The sequence below is a fragment of the Molossus molossus genome, unplaced genomic scaffold, assembly GCF_014108415.1.
Source record: "Molossus molossus isolate mMolMol1 unplaced genomic scaffold, mMolMol1.p scaffold_m16_p_5, whole genome shotgun sequence".
Classification (NCBI taxonomy): Eukaryota; Metazoa; Chordata; class Mammalia; order Chiroptera; family Molossidae; genus Molossus; species Molossus molossus.
In genome coordinates, this window is record NW_023425388.1 from 6,450,274 (window position 1) to 6,469,424 (window position 19,151).

Consider the following 19,151-nt stretch of genomic DNA (forward strand, 5'->3'; position numbering starts at 1 on the left):
GCGCGAGCCCTGGGTCGGGGTGCAGCGCGCAGGTGGAGTGGGGTGGGTGGGCAGGAGTTTCTAAGGCAGGTTCTCTTGCTCACACATATCTGACAGTGCAAGGTGGCGCGCCCTGAGCGGGGTCGGGAAATCGGAGCAGAGTAATTGGGAGGGACCACAGTCATCTACCTTTCTAGTGCTTGCTTTTAAGTTACTTACCAGGGACATTGTGATTTGAAAGAGACCAAATGTTATTGACCAGTTGATTGCAACAATGATCTACTTCGCCTCCCCCCTGTGCCAAATTCCTTTTCCACAGTTGTGGGAGTCAGTCTCCATTTGCCCACGCAGGTACGCTTGTTCCCCTTCTGTCCAGGACACGTTGCCGAAACCCTGTCCCTGCCCGGTAGTCCTTCCGATAAAGGCCCTGACAAATTTCAGGTGACATGAGCCATATTCTTGGAGGAACCCTGACTGATAAACTAGTCCAACCTTACATGTACCCAGTTGTCCCAGAAATTTCTTTTTGGGTTGCTAAACCTAGACCCATGATGACCCACATGTATTTAACGGGTTTTAATCTCTTAACTCTTCACCTAGAACAACAGTGTCCCCATTCCTTCTGTGACTGCGTTTTGAGAAAACCAAGTCCATAACCATCTCCTGTTCCCAAAGCAGTTTCTTGCTTCGTCAGTTTCACCCATTGACCAAGCCAAGGACTTGCTTTTCTTGAACACCCCTAATTATATTTTTCTCCGTCCTTTTTTAGTTTCTGTAAGTTTTATTTTGGGGAGATTCCTTGGGCTTTATTCCAACTCATTTATTTATTTATTTTTAAACATTTAAAGCAATTAAAGTTTTTATTTATTGATTGACTTTTAGAGAGAGGAAGGGAGAGAGAAACGTCAGTTCTATCTATTTAGGCATTCATCGGTTGATTCTTGTATGTGCCCTGACCTGGGATCGATCCACAACCTTGGTGTATTGGTCAACACTGCTGAGCTACTAACCAGCTGAGCTGCTGTGCCAGGGCCCAACTCATTTATTGATTTTTAAAAATCTGGTTATCATATTTCTTAATTCTAAGGGTTCTAGTTTTTTTTTCATTTTGATTCAAGTGCAGTATACAACCTGGAATGTCCAAATTGAAATTTCACTGACTGGACACACACATGTGACAGTCTCTACAAGAAACAGAACATTTACCATCAGCTGAGAGGTCCCCCAAGTTCCTTCCAGGCTTATACTCCCTTTCCCCCTTCCATTGAAGGCCAGGCAGGTTTAACAGATTAGTTTGCTTTGGCCCAACTTTTTTGGGTGAGATGTATTTACATTGTTGTACTGGTTGTAACTCATTCATTCTCATTGCTACATAGCATTCCCATATATGGAAATACCACAGTGTATCCATTCTCCTGTCAATGGTCACTGGAATTGTTTCCAAACTGGCTACAATGAACATTCTGCTCCTTGTCTTGTGGAACATATATAAACATTTCTGTCCAATGTGTACTTAGGAGTGGAGTTGCTGGCTCATAGTTGTTTAGCTTGGACGATGCTGCCAATCCTTGGTAATTCTAACCCCACACAGAACGTAGAAGTGCATTCTCATGCTCAGCATTTGAGGTGATGTGAATTTTGCAAAGGCGCCGACTTGGGAGCATGAGGATCAGTGAAGCTGTTCACCTGCCCTCTATGCTTAAACTTGATCTCGTTCTTGGCAAGGTCACCTTAAAAACAACGTGGATGACAGCACACTTTGGGGGATGCCAGCTATATGTAAGGTCATGAGAACACTCAAGCAGCCTGTGAAGAGGTCAGCGTGACAAGGAACGGAGGTCTGCCAACAGCCAGGGACTGACTACCTGGACTGAGCCATCTTAGAAGAGCTTTCAAATATGCACAGAACAAGCGCTGTAGCCTTCCCCTGCAGCACCCTTTACTTGAACCCTGTATGTGTTGACATGTATTTTTCTTTCTAATTCCTTTGTGATTTCTTTGATCTATGGGTTATTTGGATGTGTGGTTTAATTTCCCAGACATTTGATTTTTTTTCCTTCAGATTTCTTTAGTTTCTGGTTTTAATTCCATTGTGGTCTCAGGATATACATTAATATCATTCCTTTTTATTTTTTTTTAATATATGTTTTATTGATTTTTTAGGGAGAGATAGAAATATCCATGTGAGCCCTGGCTGGTTTTGCTCAGCGGTTAGAGCGTCGGCCTGCGGTCCAGAGAGACCTGGGTTCGGTTCCTGCTAAGGGCACGTACCTCGGTTGCAGTTTGTCTCCAGCCCTGGTTGGGTCGTGTGGGAGGCAGCCACTCGATGTGTCCCTTTCATGTCGATGTTTCTCTCTCCTTCTCTTCCTCTCTCTCCCTCCCACTCTATCTGAACAAAAAATGGAAAAATTTCCTCAGGTGAGGATTAAAAAAAAAAATATATCCATGTGAGAGAGAAACATAAATTGGCTGCCTCCTACACGCCCCCTACTGGGGATTGAGCCCACAACCCAGGCATGTGCCTCGACGGGGAATCGAACCAGGACCTCTCAGTCTATGGGACGACGCTCAATCCACTGAGCCACACTGGCCAGGCCAATTTTATTCCTTTTTAATTTACTGTGCTTTGTTTAATGCTCCACAAAACGGTGGTTATTTCATGTGCCCTTGAAAAGAGTGTGTTCTGAGGCTGGAGAGTGTTCTGTAAATGTGGTGGAGGTTAAGTTGGTGATGCCATCTTGAAAACTGTCTTCCTCATCTTTGTGTGTCTATTAATTATTGAAAACAGGACTTAAATGTCTAACTATAATTGTGGGTTTGTCTAATTTTCCATTGTCCTACTGGTTTTGCATCATAGATTTAAATATTTGGATATTAGGTGTGTACACACTTGGGAATTTGTTATCTTGAAGAACAACCGCATCATCATCATCATCACCATCATCATCGTGAAACATCTTTATCCCTTCTTTGCTATTAAGGTAGCCACTCCAAATTCCTTTCAATGAGTGTTAGCATGGAATGTCTTTTTTCACCCTTTTGAACATGTACGTTTTTATATTTAAAGTGGGCTGGGTATACGTAGACAATGTGCCTTTTTTTTTAAAAAAATCCCCAAATCATTGGATTTCAATGGAAATACAACCTGAGTCACACATGTAGTTGGAGATGTTCCAGTAGTCGCTTTGAAAGGTTTTAAAAAGCAGGTGAAATAAATTTGAAAATATAGTTTATTTAACCCAATACAGCAAAATTAGTGTCTCAACACATAATCTGTGAAGTCATTCATGAGCTATATAAAAAATTTTTTTTCTTTATTGATTCTAGAGAGAGGAAGGGAGAGGGAGAGAGAGAGAGAGAAACATTGATGAGAGAGAACATCGATTGGCCACCTCCCACATGCCCCCCACTGGGGATCTGGCCCACAATCTGGCCATGTGCCCTGACCAGGAATCGAACCAGCGACCTGTTGGTGGATGGGTCAATGCTCAACCCCTGAGCCACACCAGCTGGGCAATTCATGAACTATTTTATGTTCTATGTTGAATCCTCATGGTTTGCAGGTTTGTCTTCCCTGTGCAGCTCCCCCTTTTCAGGCTCTGTCTCAGATTCAAGCTGCCTCACCTCTGAGTTCCAGTGTCTGTCTCACCCCAGGTGGTAGGCTCTCTGGGCTTGCCCTGGGCTGCAGCCAGAGTCACTTCCAGGCTGACCCTGAGGGTGTGTCCGTCTTCCTTGGTGCCACCAGCTTTGCCGTTGCTTTGGGTGATTCCAGACCATAGTCTCCCATGGTGCAAAGCAGAAGTCCTTGCTGCTATTTGAATTTACGTTTATCTTGTAATAAGTGAGCTGGGGCATCTGTTTGTGAACAGTCTGTCGAGTCTCCTTTGCCCAGCTGCTTCTCTACTTTTTTTGGGGGGGGCAGCTGATTTGAAGGTGACCTTTCTAGCGCATCATCTGTTATATGAATTACAAATTTATTCCAGTTTGACTCTTGGCTTTTTTTAATGTTTTGTTTTTTTTTAAATACAGACATTTTTGTAGTAAAATTTATCCATCCTTTTGTTTATGGTCTCTGGGTATTGTATTCAAAAAGGTTTTTCTCCACTCTCCCCACCTTTGAAATAGTTCATTTGTTTGAGATATAAGTGTGGGACTGGGGTCAGAAGTGGGCACACTGACATGGGATGGTGACCAGAGGCTGGTGGGAAGCAGCTGTCGGAGAACTGATTTCCACGTCAGAAGCCATTTAGTTCCCACCCCCCAGGCCTGACTGTTTACCCATGAAATGGAAGCAGAGGGGCCCTCGGGATTCTCAGTGGAATTGGCCCATTTTTGAAGCAGAAAATTACAAGGCCTATGTTGGGTATTATGTCTCACTGGTTCCAATTTCATGACAGAAATGAGAGAACCAGAATAATAAAGCTGTTTTCATGGCTCCTCTGGGCTGTATTTGGCTGGCGGGGATGGGAGATGTCTGGAGAGAAGAGCCCATGGGGGCCCCGGCGGGTCAGGATGGCAGGAGTGGTGACGAGAGTTCCTGTAGGCCTGCTTCAGGGCCAGTCCTCGGGCCAGTGTCCTTGGAGGTGAGGGCTCATGACCAGTAACCGGAGCAATCAAGGGTATGGGACACCTGTCATAAGCCACCTGGCTCGGGGTTCGATGAGGCAGTGGAGTGGCCTTCGGGACATCGCCATCGGGGGCTTTCTGCCTGGCCCAGTGGCTTGCTCGCAGCCCGAGGGCAGGCACTGCCCGGGACTTACGATCGCGTGAGGATTGGCCTCAGCTCTGCAGCTTGACTGAACGGAGCGGAGATAGCAGGGCTCACACCGGATCCCGTCGGGCTCTGCCGCCCTGCACCGTCAAGGGCCCCTGCAGCTGATCCCAGGTGTGAAACCTGCTTCGAACTTGAACAGAGTTAAATGCGCTCAGAAGGCCCCTGAAGCCACCACCGCAGCTGGAGGTGAGTGAGGCTGTTCACCGGCGCTTGGCGAGCGGTTCACCACGTGGTTGAATGGGGGCGGCGCTGTGTTAAAGGTCAGTGCACGCGGATAGGGAAAGCCGTCGAGAACCCCAGGCCACGCGCACGGGGAACCGACCCACTTCAAGGAGCGGAGAGTCCCAGCGGCGTAAAATGTTCCAGGTGTTGAAAGTAAGGAAAGAATCGTATATTAACACACCTAAGGACAAAAACTCATATAGTTTTCTCTAGGTACCAGTCTTACAACATTTAATATCCATGATAAAAATACCCAAGAAAACAGGAAATGAGGGATACTTGTAAAAAAGTTGTGGTAAAATAGACATCACATAACATTTATCATCTTAGCCATTTTTAAATCCTCACCTGAAGATATGTTTTCTGTTGACTTTTGGAGAGAAAGGGAGAGAAAAAGAGAAAGAGAAAGAAACATTGATCAGTTGCCTCCCATCCACACCCTGACAAGGGATAAAACCTACAGCCTAGGTATGTGCCCTGACTGGGAATAGAACCTGCAACCTTTTGGTATAAGGGACGGTGCTCCAAGCAACTGAGTCACCCAGCCAGGGCCCATTTTAGCCATTTTAAAGTGTACATTTCAGTGGCATTAAGTGCATTTACATTGCTTGCAGCCACCCACGGGATACACTTTGACCTGATAAAACCTGTATACCTTGGTGCTAAAGCCAGTATCTTACTTGATGAAGAGACTGAGGCACTACCCCAAGGTCAGGAACAAGGCATGGATGCCCCTGCCTCTGCTGCTCTCCCCCAGGACCCGAGGTGTGAGCTGGTAGGCCGCACAAGCAGAGCCGACCAGAGCGTAACAGTGGCCAAGGAAGTAAACCAACCATCTCTGCAGGCAGGCCTCATTTTAGATGTGTTTAAAAATAATTTTAAAAAATTACAATTGCGGTTAACCAGATGTATGATTTACAAATGGAGGGCAAGACCCTCCACCAACAATATGACCCCCTTTATTGTGATTCTTGCTTTACTGCGGTGTCTGGAACTGAACCCACAGTATCTCCGATGTCTGCCTGCACGAGAAACCAGGGGTCCTTGGAGAAGTGCCTGATTCCAGAACTGGGGCAGGACACAAGCTGAGCCTGGACGTTTTGTGGAACCAGAAAAGGATGTGCTTTAAAAAGATGGGGCTGTTGACAGAATGCAGGGCCCAACCTGAAGGAGCTTCTGATGGCCAAAGCTGGAACAATTTGAGCAAGAAATAAATGAGGGTACAATTGGATGATACCCCATAGCATCACAAATATCCATGAACCCATCCTGATGTAAATAAGTCATTGACGAATAAACAAAGAAGTGGAGAAGGGACAGCTCTTTCTTACAGAGGAATCCCAGTTAATAATAGAGAAGAAAGGGCTGAAATACAAAGTTACCTCTAGGTAAACACCACAGTAGTAATTGCTGCCGGCAAGACCTGTTTGGGGAGCAACAGGGTATCTGCGCAGTTTCCAAGTACCTCCTCTGAGGTATTGACAGATTACAAGGAGAAAACCAGGCCTTTACAGTGGAAAAACCTAGTGGATTCCACCCTGGCCTGGTGATCAAGCTTCAGGGGCCTTGACCAAGGTCAGCCAGCCCCAGTAATCAAACAGGACACCGCGCACCCAGGGTGATGGACTGAGAACTCGACGTCACTGCTGGGGAGCGTCTGCCAACATGCGGGACCCGAGAGAGGTCGGACAGACACAGCTAAGGGGAGCGCGGCAGGGAGAAGCGGCGCGGGTCACCCCGGGCCGGCCCTTCCCGCAGCGCGCCCTGTCCCTCATCGCCTTCTGGCCTCAGCTTGTCCAGCTCCTGCCCCGCTTCAGATGTGAAATTCACATTCATGCGATATTTAACTTCATCTGTGTTTTCCCTGTTGCTTGATCGTTATTCTCCCCGGGGCTTTCCCACTTTAACATTTCCTGCGGGGAGACACGCGCGAAGCCCTAGGAGCGGCGGAGAGCAGCACGAGCTGGCTGAGGGGCGGTCACGGACCACCAGCCGGCATGTCAGTCGCGACGAAGGCAGCTGGAGGGCGGCAGAAAAATCAAAGCGCTCAAGAGAGAAATAGCTGCTGGCTAGGATTAGCACACGTGGCCGAATTCTCTTTCCCGAACGAGAAGGAAATAAAGACGTTTTCAAACAAGGGAAATCGAGGGCAGTGGACCATGGGGAGAAGCTCACAGTAGAGGAGGGGAGCGAGCTGCACGAGCAGAGGTGGACAAGGGGATTGGAAACGTGGGTGATGTACACAAGGGTTGACTGTGTGAAATAATGTAATGCTAAAAGAGCTTAACTGGGCCATTAAAACACCAAGCAACAGTAACACACAAACAAAACTATCCAGAGAGATTTGCATTTTGCAAGAAGGCAGAGTTAGGAACTTGACTTAGTTTACCGAAGGGTATAGTTGAGAACGTGGACGGCAGCAGTGCAAAGGCTGGAAATAGGCTACGTGTACAATTCTTAAATAGCAGCGAGAAGAAGTGAAAGAAAATCCTAACCCAGGAAAACGAGGCAGAAACTCGGGGGCCTTGGAAAAGCCTGGGGTCAGTGCTGTGAGAGCCGTTGTCACTGCCCCGGCCCGAGCGCCTCCTGGGTCCCCTTCTCACTCGAGTCTGGTTTCCAGTGACATCATCGCAAGGGCAGTGAAGAAAGTCCATCGTGGCCCCTCTGGGCTGGCACGATGCCTGTATCGCGTCTTCAGGAATGGAAGACTTGGGGGCAGTTACATGTGATCAGAGGACTGATTCCCATTAAGTTGTCAATAATGTGTTAACTCCTCACCTTTTTTTTTTTTTAAACCATTTACTTTCAATCCAATAATTCTCTGTTCTTTTTCTAGCAATTCTTGCTTTTTAATGTGCAGTCAGAGCAGGGCCAGGCAAACTCTCCTCCTCCCTGGGGTTGTGTTTCCCTCTCCCAGGAGTCGAGTTCCTTTCAGTGTTTTCTTTGCAGGTTGGAAGTCACCCCGGCAGTGTCTTCCTCCTATTTTGCATTTTAATAATGGACACATCCTTTTTTTAAAAAATTCTTTCTAGTTTTTTTTTTGTTGTTTTTTTTATCCTCACCGGAGGATATTTTTCCATTTTTTGCTCAGGTAGAGTGGGGGGGGGGGGGAGGAACAGAGAGAGAGAGAGAAACATCGACGTGAAAGGGACACATCGAGTGGCTGCCACTTGCACAACCGACCAGGGCCGGGGACAAACTGCAACCGAGGCACGTGCCCTTAGCGGGAACCGAACCCGGGTCTCTCAGGACCGCAGGCCGACGCTCTAACCGCTGAGCCAAACCGGCCAGGGCTGGACACATCCTTAATGGAAAGAGTTGAGTTTCTGATGGAGGAAGTTTCCATGGAGACTTGGTGGCAGGAGGACCCTGCAGTGTTTGGGGTTGGGTGGGGTGACACCGCACTGTGGGACAAGCTGGGCCGATGGGGCTGCAGGGCAGGGCAGCGGAGCCCATCACGCAGAGCAAAGATGGAAGCAGCTTCTTTGCCCAGCGGCTGAGAAAGTGGGAAGGAACGGCAAACGGAGAGAGGGAGAGAGAAAGCATGTGTACACATGCACGTGTGTGCACAAGTGGGTCCTTATCTGGACCCTTCGTTGGGAAAGGAATTCACATAATAGTTTCATTTCCTGAACACTTTGGACGCCCAGGATGGAAAGCCGCCTGCCCCCCAGAGCTGCAGGGAGGCTCAGCAACCCTGGTCCTGCGGCTCCCTCCCAGGAGTGTGCTTTCCCCAGCAGGGCTGCTGCTCCTGGCTGCCCAGGGCCCTGTCTTGAAAGTACGCTGGGTCCCAAATGGCAGAGCTCCCATTTCCATGCATTTCTTGAGAACGCAGTCTCTTCCAAACTCAGTGGATTTTCAGCTTGTTCCATTTGTTCGATTCCAGAGGACATACCTTATCCACTTCAAGGGGAGTGATTACTGCACAGTGAAGTCCACGCTACCGCCCTGGGGACTTCCTCCAGCTTGGCAGAGGACTCCCCGGCCCTGCAGGAGGGCCCTGCCCCCCGACGGGCTTTGGCTTGAACTACTTGCTCTCTGGTAATCGCTGAAGCCAGTTCTCCGAAGAGCTAATTTGCCAAGGGACTAGTTGCCTAAATCGATCATTTCTTTGCACTAGTTTGTTTTAGTTGAGCAGTTTGCAATCTGTGTTCCTATCAGTATATTCAGACTGCTCCTTCGTCTCTGCCTCAGTGCCCCGGAGATGGAGGGATATAGAAAGGGGTTGGGAAGGCACCGGAGGGGATGTTTCATGCACATAACCTTCACCGTTCCGACCGGTTCTTTATTAAAGTAATTGTCATGAAGAAACTATTTCCTATTGAATATATTTAAGATGATAGTGATGTATTTTCCACAACTGTTTTTTTTTCCTTGTAGATTTGTTCTACCTCTTTAGTCTGAAGGTGTGTAAGGGTTTGCCAGTGGTCTGTCCAGCTCCCTTTTCCCTTTAACAGAAGGTCTTGTGTTTTTGGGGGGACATCATTGTGCCCAGTAAAAATCATTCTCCAGCCTCCTTGGAGTTGGGAGTGCTAGAGAGATGTATGCAAATGCATCTGGGTAGAGCCTCATTAAAAGAGCCCTGTAAAGAGACCCCCCTAGGAGGCATGCTTTTTGCCCTTTGCTCACCTGTCTGCCTGGAATATGGTCTCAGTGGCTGGATCTGCAGTGGCCATATTGGGACCATGAGTTGACCTTGATAATGAATGCTGAGAGATTGAATATACAAATGGACGATGGCCAGACTATATATAAAAATAAGACTCTGACTCAGCCTACAGTGATGTGCCCAGGAAACCAACCCATTATCTCAGTCACCAGCCCAGGGAGCCCACTGCTGTAAGTCAGATGTGTAGGCAGTCAGACTGCTATCTCTAGCGACCAGTTCAGGAAGCCACATGATGACCTCTGTTACCAGGGCTAAAGAGGGACAGTAAAGGTGAAGGGTCAAGTCATGAAGAAGACATCACAGTCCTCAATGTGTAGGTCCTGACAACAGAGCTTCCAAATACATGAAGAACAACCTGAACTGAACGTTGACATAAACCACGACGACGACGGCTGGAGACTTACACGCTGTTCCTGGTGGAATATGTAGACGGGCACAGAAACCAGGGTCTCTGCAGCCCTGGTGTGGGGGCTGAGCCATCTGGCCAGGCGCTGGCTCGTTTGGGTTCGTTGCCATGGTTATCTCAGTGCCTCCGACTTCAAATCCCTCCAGGTGTGGGCTGCAGCAGCCTCGTGGTAGGAGTAGGGGCTGGTGGGCTGGAGGGTTCTCAGGGTTCCTGCGCCCCCTCAGCTTTTAGCTGTCCCTGCTTGCCTGTCCCACAGAGGGGGTCCCTCTCCAAACTCTTACCCCTCCCTGAGAACCACTGGGTCTTGCTTATGCCCCTCCCTCAGCGGCCTCAGGCTTTTGCGTGTAAGAGTCCAGGGAGCAGGTGGGGCTTGTTCCTGCCCCAGGAGCTGCTGATGGCTTTTGTCTGCCTGTGTCGCCCAAGGGCTCTCTCCGTTCTCCTGCCCGGTTTCCAGTCTCCTGTGGAAGCAGCCGGTGGGGGCCCATGGCAGAGACCTTGCAAGTGGGTGCAAACTCCCCTTATCTATGGGACCCCCAGCATTTCCCAAGTGTCATACTAATCGGTCTTTAAGAATTTCTTACGGTTTAGCTGAATCTTTCTTGTCTGTCTGTATGGTGGCTACCTTTTTTTCTGTGCTCTGCCAGAGATGAAACAGTTCTTTCTCCTTAGAAGGACTTGTTTCTTTCTTTCTTTTTTTAAAATCTTCACCCGAGGACATTTTTGCATTTATCTTCAAATAGAGTGGGAAGAAGAGACGGAGGAAGAGAGGAAAAAACATTGATGTGAGAGAGACACACCGAGTGGTTGCCACCCACCCGACCCCAACCGGGGCCAGGGACAAACTGCAGCTGAGGTACGTGCGCTTAGCAGGAATGGAACCCAGGTCTCTGGTCCGTGGGCCAATGCTCCAACCCCTGAGCCAACCCGGCCAGGGCTCTTTCTTTATTTTTAAAATAGTTTTTATTGATTTTTTAAAGAGAGAGGAAGGGAGAGAGAGATAGAAACATCGATATGAGGGAGAAACATGGATCGGCTTTCTGCATGCCTCCAACTGTGGATCGAGCCCACAACCCGGTATGTGCCCTGACCTGGATTCGAACTGGGACCCCTCAGCTGATGAGACAGTGCTCAATCCACTGAGCCACACCGGCTGGGCAAGGATTGCTTCTTCTGGAATTCAGTTCACTGTGTTCCTTTGTGACTCATCTGTCTGGTGGTTTTGAGGATTATCTGACCTTTGTTGTCAGTGTGGGAGTGATGTTCTTTGTAACTTTCTGCGTTGTAAGTGGAATCGGAAGTCTCTGTTATGCATTTTGTTTTGTGTGTGGCCCAGACCTAACTAAATCACTGTGTGAGCTCATTTTCAGTGGGCATTTCTGCGGTAGGCGGCCTGGTAATGGCAGTGTCCCTCAGCTACATGTTCTGTGATGAGGCCACAGCAGGAAACAGCTGGTACAGGGAACTGGTACAGGAACAGGGAACTGAAGAAAGTTTCAGTGCCGAGGGCAGGCTTAGGGAAGCCAGCATCCGAGCGCTGGCCAGAGCAGGAGCTGGCATCCCTTAGATGTGGAAAGGCAAGGGAGGAGACTGTTCTGGGTCCAGAGAGGGTGGCCACGTGGACAGGACTGGCAGGGGTCGTGGCCCTCAGTGAAAGGTCTTGGCCAGTTTGTGGCAAGACATATCCCAAGCAGGGATGTAGAAGAACTGAACACCATCGCCAGCCGGCAGGATCTAGTGGACATCGACTTCACCGAACACAGCTCAGTACTAATGCTTTTCAAGTGTCCATGGAGCACATTGTGAACCACAAAACACCTCTCAACACAAACAGAATCGCGGTCACGCAAAGTGTATTCCCTGACCACAGTGGAATCAGACCAGATACCAAATAACAGAAAGCGAACTAGAACCCCCCCTAAATCTGGAACTAAACAACACACTTCCAAATAATCCATGGTTCAAAGAGGAAGTCTTAAGGGAAATAAAAAATATGTTGGCTGAATAAAAATGAAAATACAACATATTAAATTTAACTGTGCAGGGTTGAGAGGGAAATTTATAGCAATCAATGCTTACATTAGAAGAGAGGGAAAAAATATCTCAAATCAATAATCTGGGCTCTGCTCTCAAAAAAAGAGTAAGATGAACCCAAAACAAATGGAAGGAAAAAATAACGATAAGAGAAAAAATCAATGAAATTGAAAACAGAAAAATAATAGAGATCAACAAAACAAATAGCTGACTCTTGAAAAAAAGCAATAAACCTTTAGCAAGACTGACCAAGATATAAAGATACACAAATTGCCAAAATCAGGAATGAAATAGGGAACATCACCACAGGTCCTGCAGATATCAAAAGGATAATAAGGACACACTTCAAAGAACTCCATGCATATAAATTTTACAACTTAGATGAAATGGACCAATTCTTTGAAAAGCATAAACTAGCAAACTTACCTGTTATGAACTAGATAATTTGAATAGCTCTAGAACTATTAAGAAAATTGACTCAGTAATTAAAATAACGCCCCCACCTCAATTCCTAGACCAAGATGTTTTCACTGGAGAAGTCTTCCAGGCTTTAAAATAATAACAACAACGACGACAACAACAACAACGACAACAACACCACCAATTTTACACAACCTCTTGCAGAAAATAGAAGAGAAGGGAGAACTTCCAAATTCATTGAACAAAGATCCTATTACTCTGATACCAAAACCAGGCAAAGACAAGACAAAAAGGAAAATTATACACCAATATCTCTTATGAATATAGAAGCAAAATCTTTGACAAAATATTAGCAAATACAATTCAGCAATCTATTAAAATAATCACTATGACCAAGTGAAGTTTATTTCAGGGATGCAAGATTGGTTAAATATGCAAAACTAATCAATGTAATCTACCACTTTAACATGATGAGGAAGAAAAACGCATATGACCATATCAAGCAATGCAGGAAAAGCATTTGACAAAATATAACACCCATTCAGTGTAAAATCTTTCAGAAAAAAAGGAATACTGGGAAACTTCAAGTCAATAAAGAGCATCTATGATAATTATAATTAGCCCTGGCTCATTTGGCTCAGCAGTTAGAGCTTCGGCCTGTGGGCCAGAGAGTCCTGGGTTCAGTTCCTGATAAGGGCACATACCTTGGTTGCAATTTGTCCCCACCCCAGTGGGGGTCATGTGGGTGGCAACCACTTGATGTGTCTCTCTCACGTTGATGTTTCTCTCTCTCTCTTCCTCTCTCTCTCCCTCCCACTCTATCTGAAGATAAACGCAAAAATGTCCTCAGGTGAGGATAAAAAAACAAAACAAACAAAATTATAATTAATGATGAAAGATTGAATAATTTCTCCCTAAGGTCAGGAACAAGGCAGGATGTCTGCTCGTACTGCTCTTATTCATCATGGTGCTAGACATTCTCGCCAGTGCAATAAGGCAAGAAAAGGAAATAGCAGGCATACAGGTCAGGAGGAAGAAATAAAACTGTCCCTGTTTGCTGATGACATGATTGTTTACATGAAAAATCCCAAGGAGTCTACAGAAGAACTCCTAGAACTAATCACTGAGTTAACCAAGATCATAGAATACAGGATCAATACAGATAATCAGCTGTATTTCTACAGACTGGCAATGAACACATGGACACTAAAGTGAAAAATAATACAGTTTACATTCACTAAAACAAAAAAGAAGTACTTAGTTGTAAACCTAATAAAATAGGATGTATATGCTAGAAACAACAAAATACTGATGAAAGAACTAAACGATGTTCATGGATTAGAAGACTCAACATGGGAAAGATGTCAATTCTCCCCAATTTGAAATACAGATTTAATGCAATTCCTTTTAAAATCCCAGCAAGATTTTATAGATACAGAAAAGATAATTCTAAAATGTATATGGAAAGGTTAAACAAACAAACTAGACTAGCTAAATCTTTTTGAAAAAGATGAGAGGAATTAGTCTATCTGATTTTAAGACCTATTATATAGCTATAATAATCAAGACTGTGATACTGGACAAGACACTGAAGGATAGACACAGATCAATGGAACATAACAGAATCCAGGATCACACCCACACAAATATGCACAACTTTTTTTTTTTTCTTTATTGATTTTAGAGAGAGAGGGAGAAGGAGAGAGAGACACACACAGAAACATTGATGAGAGAGAACATTGACTGACTGCCTCCTGCATGCCCCCTACTGGGGATTTGGCCCACAACCTGGGCATGTGCCCTGACCAGGAATCGAACTGGCCATCTCTTGGTGCATGGGTCGACGCTCAACCACACCAGCCTTTTTTTTTTTTTATCCTCACCCAAGAATATGTCAATTTTTCAGAGAGAGGAAGGTAGAGAGAGAGAAACATTGATTGGTTTCTTCCCGCATGCTCCCTGACCAGGGATCGAACCCTAGGTATGTGCCCTGACTGGGACTTGAACCCAAACCCTTTTGGTGTATGGGATGACACTGCAACCAACCGAGCCACCGGCCAGGGTTGCACACTGATTTTTGACAGTGGTGCAAAAACAATTCAATGGGGGGGAGGTCTTTTCAACAACTGGAGCTGAACATTCACAGGTGAAAAAATGAACCTCAACCTAGATCTCACACTGTGTATGAAAGTTAACTAAAAATGGACCATGGATTAAAATGGAAAACTTTTAGGGAAAAAACATAGAGGAAAATCTTCAGGCTCTAAGAAGACAGAGAGTTCTTAGACCTGATACCAAAAGTAAGATATAGTAAAAGGAAAAGTTGATAAATTAGACTTAATCCAGATAAAAAATGTTTGCTCAGTGAAAGATGTTGTTACGAGAATAAAAGGACAAGCTACAGACTGGAAGAACATATTTGCACCTCTGACAGAGGACTAACTGGCATCTGCAGTATACAAAGAACTTCCAAAACTCAGCAGTAAAAGAAACCACCACCAATAAGCCCCTCACCGCCCTCCCCAGCCCCACCACAAACAAGACACGAACACACATCGTGCCAAAGAGGATCTATGGAGTACCTTCTTTTCAGATGTTCAGCATCTTCCCCATTGTGAACATGCACATGAAAGCCACACGGGCTAGCACTGCACACCTATCAGAATGGCTTGAAGGCTTGAATAAAATAGTGAAAACACAAAGAAATGAATGAAATTGTGAAACTGGATCACTTGTGCACTGCTGATGGGAAAGCAAAATGGTATAGCCATTTGGGAATGACAGTTTCTTGAAAAAGTAAATAAACAATTACCATATTACCTAGTGATCCCATTCCTTGGCATGCATCCCAGAGAGATGAAAGGTCATATCCATCAACAACCTCTCAGTCAACGTTTATAGCAGCTTAATTCGGAAGAGCGAGAAACTGGAATCAGCCCAGATGTCCTTCAGCGGGTAAATGGTTAAACAGACTGGTCCACTCACATCATGGAACACAGCTCAGCATAAAAGGGAACCGATTCCTGATCCACACAGCCACCTGGTGAATTTCCAGAGAATGATGCTGAGTGGAAAAAGCCAACCCCAGAAGGTCATACAGTGTGTGATTCCATTTATATAGTCTGGGCGCGACACGATTATAGAATGGAGGTGATGGTAGGGTCAGTAGGGGTTGAGGGAAAGAGGGTGTGGCTATCCGAGGGCAGCACGGGGCTGTCCGATGGCCTGGGAACTGGCACCAGGCAAACTGCTCAGCCATCACCTCGCTTACCCAACCTACACTCCCACCCTGTTTCAGGAACTGTTTGCCCCGAACTCATAGATCAACTCCTGTCCCATTCTCCTGTCCTAGTCCAGGAACTGTTTGCCCCGGGACAATAGACTCACATTCCAGGGGCCCCCATGTGTAGCCCCTCAGGACCTAACCCCAACAACAAGTTCCCGCTGCCATAGGCGCAGATATAAAAATCACAAACCCCAGCATCGGGCGCGGCTTCTCGGACTCGAGCCCCGGAGTCTGTGAACCCGCCCGGAGTGTACCCAGTAAAGCCTGGTTTCTGCTTATTCGGCTGTTTGGCTCTTCGGTTTCTTCCCACCTCCCACCGGCGGCGCCTGGCTACCTTACAGGGGCATCCTGGTGGGGTGGGATGTTCTGTATCTGGACAGTGTCAGTGTCCACTTCCCGGGTGTCCTGCTGACCTAGAGTTGTGCAAAGTGCTGCCCCTGGGGAAATCCGGGTAAAGGGCCCATGGGATCCCTCTGTATTCTTTCTTACAAAGTCATGGAAATCTACAATTATTCAAAATAAAGAGTTTAATGTAAAAAAAAAAACCGATCCTTTTCTTGGTTACGAAACCCATCAAGGAGAGGTTAATTTCTTAGACTTGCTCACATTTGCTGAGCACCCGGTGCTGTGAGAACTCTCACCGTACAAACCACTTCCGGACCCCCTTTGCCTTCCTGGCGCCTGTTGGTCTAGTCCGGCCCTGGGCATCTCAGGGACCAGACCTGGGCATGGAAATGAGAGTTTGACAGGATCACTCAGAGAAAACAGTTTTCTTCTTGTCTTGGAGTGGTGCATCCCAGATTTGGGAATGGTGGGGGCAGCGTGTGAGCCGGGAGGGTGTCCCAGGGTGGGGGCAGCCTGTGGGCCGGGAGGGTGTCCCAGGGTGGGGGCAGCCTGTGGGCCGGGAGGGTGTCCCAGGGTGGGGGCAGCCTGTGGGCCGGGAGGGTGTCCCAGGGTGGGGGCAGCCTGTGGGCTGGGAGGGTGTCCTGGGGGTGCTGGACACAGCCCGGGCTGGTTGGTCGCTGGGCCTGCAGCCTTGATGAGGAGTCTCCTGCACCAGAGTCAGTGTGGACTCCCCTGGAAGACCCTGCTGGAGGGGACTGTGAGGTCCTGGGAGGCTGATGCTGTGCCTAGAGACACAGCAGGAAGTGACCCAGGCAGGACCAGTCCCAGGTGGTCCTCTCTAGCTCAGGAAGGAGCAGTGCTCATCTGCACCGGGGACAGTCTTTCCTCATCCTCCTTGTGGGCACAGAGGTGATAAGTGGTGATTCACCAACCCAGCTGTGGTCAGCAGGGTGCCACGGCTGATACATAAAGATGTGTGGACGTCGTGGGTTTGCATTATCCCTCTCTCCGGGGGCTGCTGGACCTCACCAGCTCCTCATTCATCAGCGGTGGCCGGTGACAGCTGTGCAGGCGTGGTGGCCTGTGTGGAGGTCGGTGTGGCTGGGGTCCAGGCGAGCCAGGTTTGCCTCGGTGAGCCCACGGCCCCGGTTTCCCTGTGTCGTCCCCCCCCCCCCCACTGCAGTAAAGCTAATATCCTCTCCCACTTCCCATCCACACCCTTTGATTTCTGAACAAAAGCAGATGCATTTTCCCTAAAGACAAATACATTGAGCCCTGGCCGGTTTGGCTCAGTGGTTAGAGCGTCGGCCCGTGGACCAAAGAGACCCGGGTTCAGTTCCCGCTAAGGGCACGTACCTTGGTTGCAGTTTGTCCCCGGCCCCGAGTGGGTGGCAACCACTCGATGTGTCTCTCTCACATTGATGTTTCTCTCTCTCTCTCTCTCTCTCTCTCTCTCCCTCCCTCCCTCCCTCCCACTTTATCTGAAGATAAATGTAAAAATGTCCTCGGGTGAGGATAAAAAAACACACGACAAATACATTGAGAATCTGTGTAGTTGAAGTGGTGGGCAAGTGGCCTGTCACAGCGGATCATGAACATACTATATACCTGTCCCCTGGGGATGTTGTGCCATCCTATCTGAAGTGGGTGGTTTTGGGGTGGGGGGTGCAGGGGAGGGGCACACCATGCATTTTACCATCTGTTTCCTCTTCCAAGCTTCCTTAAGTCCATTTTAATGCAAAGCTAGTAACCCTTTCAGCTGAAAACTTGAGTACTATACCCGATAATTTTAGCAGTTTAGGTGAATAAGTAACAGTTCGTGTATCTGTCATTTAATTGTTGGTTCATTCATTCCATCCATCCATCCATCCATCCATCCATCCATCCATCCATCCATCATCCTTGAGCACTTCTTGGCCCACACCAGGGCACCAGCAAGGAAGCAGAGAATTTCTCTCCCCGAGTTTACTGGTGCCCATCCTCACCAACTTGTTTGCTCTGGTCTTTCCTTGAGATACCGATGGGGGCTGCGCACCTGTCAGACAGACATTAGTTGTTTAAGAGAACAAAAAATTTTTTTGAAAGCTTCCTATTCCTGACTGGATTTTTTGCAGCTTATCACTCACGTGCTGACGTGACAGGTGGACTGTGTGGTCGGACACATTTGCTCATATTAGGTAGGTCCTGGGGAGGCTCACAGGTTCACGGGCAAGGTTAGATTTGGGAGGTGCGCAGCAGAATGAAAAGATCAGGCAGGCGGTACTGAATAAACAGATTCGACCACACGGCTATTCCCCCGAACTCCGCACGCACCTCATTGGGTTCAAGTCGCATGATTGATTCTGGGTAATTAAACACCTAATTATGACCATAAATTGCAGATCTAATTAAGCTCCAAACACTCGCCCCATAATCATGGTCTCATTCAGGTGAGCCCTGAGGGAGCTCAGATGTCTTGGGGAGCAGTAAGACTGAGGGGCACACTCGGTCTCCAGGAGGGGCTGGGCAGAGCGCCCCCAGGCTGGGGCTGTAGGATGACTCAGTGTGGCTGCTCTTTCCTTTATGGGGTGGGGTTTCTCTGACCATAAATATAAAGAAAAACTATACTGCCTGCTTGTAGGTTAGAAATGTGTCTTGTTCCTCTGGCCTGGGCACCGTGTTCAACATTGCCAGCTTCTCACCCGAGACCTGGTCTGACCACTGAGCCTTGGGCCATCGGTGTCACTTTGTGGCCAGGCTACCCCATCAAAATACGGTGTTGTTCATGGCTGCCTTCTGGTTAAACAGTGGTACACTTTCATTGTGGAAGGTACGGGAAGTAGGCAGGAAAAACATCCCTTGTAATTTCACCCAGGAATAACCTGTGAAATACCTGCTGTTTATATTTTCCCCCAACAAAATCAGGATCAGACTGTGGAAACCATTTTGGGTTCTAGTTGCCCAATCAAACATTATTTAATAAACATTTTAAAATAAAATTTAAAGCCCTGGAAACACATGGTATTTGCTGCAGCTGCAG